Source organism: Lagenorhynchus albirostris, chromosome 20 (assembly GCF_949774975.1).
Source record: "Lagenorhynchus albirostris chromosome 20, mLagAlb1.1, whole genome shotgun sequence".
NCBI classification, from domain to species: domain Eukaryota; kingdom Metazoa; phylum Chordata; class Mammalia; order Artiodactyla; family Delphinidae; genus Lagenorhynchus; species Lagenorhynchus albirostris.
Genome location: NC_083114.1, coordinates 13,797,850 through 13,803,849, shown reverse-complemented (window position 1 = coordinate 13,803,849; position 6,000 = coordinate 13,797,850). Strand labels below are relative to the sequence as shown.

Sequence of the window (6,000 nt, the reverse complement as noted above, 5' to 3'; positions counted from 1 at the left end):
GATACTGAAGGGATGAAGACTAGCGGGGTTCACTTTTTCTGAGCCCCAAAGACGTACAACTTCAGCCAGGAAGAGGTGCTACAGGGAGGCCACTTCAGGTCAGTGTAGAAATCTTTCTCCCATGGTCAGCAGTCCAAAGAGAGGCTAGGTCCCCCCAGAGGTGGTGAGCGCTGCGTCACGGGCTGTGCAAGCGGCGATGTGAGCGGCTCCTGCCTGCAGGGGCGGCTGTGGGGCAGGTAGGTGGCCTAGAGCCTGCAGAATCCCTACAGCCTTGAGGTTTCAGGCTGAGTGAGGTGATGATGGTGGTGAAGATGATGTAATGACTCGACTGAGCCCCTCCAGTGAGCCAGGCCTAGAATCGGGGGCTTCTCCTACGTGATCTCATTCAGTCCTCCCAGTGGGACTATCACGTCCCTTTTGCACATAAAGAAACTGAGGCTTAGCCACTAGCTACACTGGCGAAGGAAAATTTAAACGAAGTAAAATTAAATTTAAAAGTTCATCCCACGTGACCGGTGGCCAGGGGACAGCATGGCAGTATGACATTTCCATAATGGCAGGAAGTTTACTGGACAGTGGTAGCTTAGAGAGATGTGCTCACTTACCCAAGGTCATCTCTCCCATGGGCAAGATCCAGAACCCAAACGGAGGTCTGACCCAGGTACCGGTGGAGGCTGCTGTGTGCGTCTGGAGACCAGGACTTCCAGATGTGGTCATCACTCAGCACCTGATCCTGGAATTATCTCAGGAAATCAGTTCGTAAACAGGTTTGGGGTCGAATCGTTTTCCTGATAGAGAACGAAGGGTAACAGGGCTCTAGCACTGCCCCTCCAAGCTTCGCGCTCCCACCCCACCTGCATACCAAGCCAGGCACCGCGGCTCCGAGTGGGTGGAAGTGGAGAACGTGGCAGATGTTCTTGAAACGGGGGAGCCACGACACAGGGCTGATGGGTCTTTTTTGTGGCCGTTTCCTTTAGTGACTGAGCCAAGTTGCCACAGCTTGTCCGGTGTCTGTCAGTGGAGCGTTCATTCATTCAACAAATACACGTTGAGCTGCAGGAGGTGCCAGGTGCTGTTTCAGGCCCCAGAAGTCATACCTGCCCTGCTTTTGCACCTTGGGCGGTTAGAATGGCTCATTTGGGGGGTTGGGGACTTGGAGCTGCTTAGGGAACAGAGACAGTGATGTTCGTTACCCAGAAACAAGAAGGGGCCATTGAGACTGGTTTGGCGGCGAGGACAGTCACCCAGAGGGGCCCTGGCCTACAGGGTGACCTCAGGCCGGTCCTCCGCCAGAGGCCTCAGGCCCCGGGCCGGGCGGGGCGGGGCGGGGCGGGGCGGGTCGAGCGCCGGGTTCCCGCGGCCGCCGCCAGAGGGCAGCCAGGGAGCGTGCCGGAGGCCGGCCGGACCCCGGGTGAGTCTGGCGTCCCGGGGGCGGCCCCCCTTTCGGGGCCCGGTCTGCGAGCGCCAGGCCGTGCGTTCGGCTCGGTGGCAGGGACCGCGGGGGCGCGTGGGGCGGCCCTGGAGCGGCGGGTGGGTCCGGGGAGCTGTTGCGCGCGGAGTGGGGACGAGCCTGGGGGCTGCGGGCCGCGCGCAGGGCCCGAGCCGCGTTCCCTCCCGCCGTGCCCGCTGACCGCCTGGCCTGGAGTCCGGGGCTGGTCTCGAGGGGCTCGGGGCAGCGCCTGGGCCCGGCCCCCGGAGCGCCTGGTGCTCAGCGTCCGGCCCTTAGCCTGTCTGGGGCCCTCGGGGGGTGGGGGGTGTCGTGCGCCCGCGTTGGGGGGCCGCGGGGAGCGAGTGGGCGGCCGAGAGCGGCGGCGGACTGCGGGCGGCGCTGGGGAGAGCGCTCCGGGCGAGCGCGTCAACAAGCGCAGTGTTTACCCACCACCCGCGGGGCGCACACGTGCGCGGGAGGGGCCCCGCGGGGACGGCGCGCCCCCGCTCTCCGCGCTCGGCCTGGCCTTCGGTGAGGATCCACGCTCCAGATGGTGGGCCTGGGCCCTGGCCGTCGGGGCTTTCGCCCCCAGTTAGGTGGTCAGGAGTGGGAATCGAATAGCACTTGGTGCCGGGGAGGGTGTGAGGAGGGCGGGATGGAGGTAACTCTCACTGGCCAGGCAGGATTCCTCACCCTGAGCACCTCTTTTCAGCCTGAGAATCCTGCCCCGGGTTTGTTTTCCAGTCTTCCCAAAACCCTGCTCCCAGCAGTCGGGCCAAGCTCTGTTTTCCTCAGCCGTGGGTTTGGAGGAAGTGTAGAAATCATCCAGGGGGGCTCCCTGCATTCAGGATGAAGGCTCTGGGCTCACAGTGGTGCCTGTGACACCTGCGCTGTGGGTGTGGAAGCCCCCTTGCTTGGGCTGCAGCGAGGGCTCTGCTGGGAATTTTGTCCCCTGCTTGGGGCTCGGAAGGCTGAGGACCTGATTTTCCTACCTGCGTGGTCTGTGACATGCCCACCGCTGGAGGTGGCCCTGGGGAGAGGTGTGATGTGGGAGGTGGGCACCCATCCTACGTGAGTTTAGGGCTGGGGGGGGTGATGAGGCTCTATCTGTGCAGCCGCGTGAGAACCTTTGATCCCCCAGCATTTGGAGGTCTGGGGGAGTCAGAGTGTCCCGGGACACCCTGGTAAGAGCATTGGCCGAGCCGGGGCTGCAGTCTAGTTTCTGCCCCCCCCCCCCAGACACCTTGAGAGATTGTGCCCGTCTCCGGGTGCCCCTCCATCCTCCTTCCTCTGACGTTCACTTGGCCTCCCATCTCTTGGGGGGAAAAATCCATGCACTGGAGCAGAAAGCTTCGTTTCCTCTTTTCTCACTGTCACATTTTCCCGGCGAGGGCTCTGCACCTGCCGCCTGCCTCCTGGCTGCACGCCTCCCCTCTTATTCCCCTGCGCAGCCTGGGCTGCTGTCCCCACCACGTTGTGAAACTGCTTCCCTGAAAGTCAGCTTGTTTCCAAACACTGATTTTTTTTTGTCGGCCTCATCCTGCTACCAAGTCCTTCTGCCCAGGAAGCAGGCCCCTCTTTGCAGCCTTCTCTGCTGCGATTTCTCTCCTCATTTTGTTCTTGTTTCTCCATCATTCCTTCTCCTCTTCTGATGCCCCTTCCCTCTTTTCTGGGATGTTTTGTGAGGCCCCGTGTTTATCTTCTCAGAGAACTTGCTTCAGGATCCTTCAGGGAACTCCCCCCCGCTATTCTAGCTCTAGTCCTGGCTCCTTGGATGCCCAGTGACACCCCAAACTCACCATGTCCTCCTTACTCCCCAGCAGTGGGTATCCTTCCCTTCTGTCACACTGACTTTTCCCTGAAGCGTCTCGCCTCTCCCTGCCCCTTTGTGACCAGGCTGCTGTTCCAGGCCTTGAATGTCTCAGGCAGGAGGTCAGAGGCCCCTTCGCTGGCCTGATGCCAGAATCCCTTCCAGTGCCCGCAGTCCAGCTGGCATGTCACCTCTAGACCAACGGTCTCTGGATGACGACTGCTTTTACCCTGTTGCTGAGCCCTCTCGCCTAGGAAGTCTTCAGAGGCTCCTGGTCTCCTCCCACACAAAGCTCAGCTCCTCCACCTCCTGTAGCCCCTCAGTCGTGTGGCCTCACCCTCCAGAGCCACTTTCCAGTCCCGAGATTTCTTCCCTCCCTACCATGGTCAACCCTCTTGGCCTTAGTCTTAGAGACCCAGCCCAGAGCTGTCTCCCTGGGAAAGCTTTGCCTTTCCCAGCTGCCCTGGGGGCCTCTTTCCTGGCCTTCCCACTCCACCGTGCCCTCAGGACCACGGCTGTCTGTCTGCTGATCGCGGCCCCTTTGTGTCCTCTTCCTTTCCTCCCAGATCTCCAGGACTGGGTATCCTGTTGGCTCTCGATAAAGGAATTCCTCCCCTTAACCTCCAAGAACACCTCTGGCCATCCTTCAGAGTCTGGTTCACATCCCACCTCCCTCCTGGACTGTTCGAGTCCCAGATTCCCAGTGGCCTGCACTTCTGGGCTCATGGATGGATTCATTACCGTTTGTGCCACCCAACTTAATACTTTGTTCTCTGCTATGAGCCTCCAGTTGTATCATGGGTGTGAGAGATGCTTTTCTGGTTCTTAATCATAGCAGCTGTTTATTGAGTGGTCGGTATGTGCTGGGTGTGTGCTGATCTCTCCGAGCAATCCCTCGTGTGTGTTATTCGCACAGCCCCCAGAGGGGTAGGAGCTAGGAGTCTTGTTTCATTCTCCCCATGAGGACATAAACCCCGTGAGGTCCAAGGACCTGCCTAAACCACACAGCTTGTAGGTGGGCGGAACGGAGGTTGCAACTCAAGCCTGTCTGACTCCTGAGACTGTTTATTGGTAGTAGGGGTTGCTACTTGTCCAGGAAAGCGTACACTTCAGTCCAGGGAGTGTGTTACAGGTCCTCTTAGCACCTGGCCCAGATGTGCAGGATGTCCTGGTGGTGTGGTCATCTGTTTGCTTGGGACCCCACTGGACTCCAGGAAAGGACTTTGTAACAGAACAGATGCTTAATGGTGGGACCAGTGACGGGGAGGCTGTGACAGCTGCCCCAGAGGCCTTCGAAAACAGGCCGTGCGTATGTGTGCAAATGTGTGTATGTGTGTCTTAAGTAAGAGTTGTGGAACAGAGAACCCTGAGGAGCCCTCAGGTCATTTCTGTCCCTTAGGATACTTTTTTTTTTTTTAGTAAGTGCTTTTAATTTATTTTATTTTTGGTTGCACCGAGTCTTTTTTTTAAATAAATTTATTTATTTTTATTTATTTTATCTTTGGCTGTGTTGGGTCTTCGTTGCTGTGTGCGGGCTTTCTCTAGTTTTGGCGAGCGGGGGCTACTCTTCGTTGCGGTGCATGGGCTTCTCATCGTGGTGGCTTCTCTTGTTGTGGAGCACAGGCTCTAGGCACGCGGACTTCAGTAGTTGTGGCACACGGGCTTCAGTAGTTGTGGCTCGCGGGGTCTAGAGCCCAGGCTCAGTAGTTGTGGTGCACGGGCTTAGTTGTTCCGCAGCATATAGGATCTTCCCAGGCCAGGGCTCGAACCCGTGTCCCCTACATTGGCAGATGGATTCTTAACCACTGTGCCACCAGGGAAGCCCCTGTACCGGGTCTTAGTTGTGGCAGGCGGGCTCCTTAGTTGCGGTTCACTGGCTCCTTAGTTGTGGCATGCAAACTCTCAGTAGAGGCATGCAAGTAAGATCTAGTTTCCTGACCAGGGATCGAACCCACGTCCGCTGCATTGGAAGGCGGATTCTTAACCACTGTGCTACCAGGGAAGTCCCCCTTAAGGCACTTTTAAAGGCTTTTTTTCGTAAACAAAATCAACGCTATCCCCAAACAGTACCACCTTCAACTAAGTTTCCTTAGGAGCTATACTCCCCTTCCCTCCACAGGTCACTATCATATGAAAATGAGTTCCTGATGTGAAATTCAGTTGCCACGGCAACCAGTAATGCGAGGCCTGGAGTCTTGCTCCTAGGTCTCTGCACCGTGTGCTTCTAGGGGCTTTTTCCATCTTTGTCGCCTAAAAAAACGAGATACTCCATTTGACTCTCCTTTTGCCGGGACATTTAAAACATTTGTTTTGTTCAGGCAGCAATTTCTAGGCACTGTTAACACCCCAGCAGCTTGTCACCATTAATAATGACCCCGAATGGTGCCTCTGGTTTAGGTCACATTTCGAATGAAATCCAGTGCCCTGTGGGTAAAAGGACAGTAGCTGCGGCCTCCACGCAGCCTTGATGGCTGGAAAGACAGAGGGAAAGAGCATGGTCTGGTGTAACAGAGAACCCCGAGAACAGAGAACGGAAAAAAAAAAGGCTTTTTAGAGCAGTTGTGTTGTTTTTTTTGTTTGTTTGTTTTTTTAAATTTATTTATTTTTGGCTGTGTTGGGTCTTCGTTTCTGCGCAAGGGCTTTCTCTAGTTGTGGCAAGCGGGGGCCACTCTTCATTGCGGTGCGCGGGCCTCTCACTGTCGCGGCCTCTCTTGTTGCGGAGCACAGGCTGCAGACGCGCAGGCTCAGTAGTTGTGGCTCA

General features: G+C 57.0%; 1 protein-coding gene across 1 annotated transcript in view; it reads left to right on the top strand.

Annotated features, from left to right (window-relative positions):
* The first annotated feature begins 1,392 nt into the window (after nucleotides 1–1,392).
* RPH3AL (rabphilin 3A like (without C2 domains)) overlaps nucleotides 1,393–6,000 on the top strand; it is a 145,067-nt gene continuing 140,459 nt past the window's right edge. The window contains exon 1 of the mRNA XM_060135401.1: nucleotides 1,393–1,411. The gene's annotated coding sequence lies outside the window, so the exon portion shown is untranslated. The remainder of the gene's footprint in view (nucleotides 1,412–6,000) is intronic.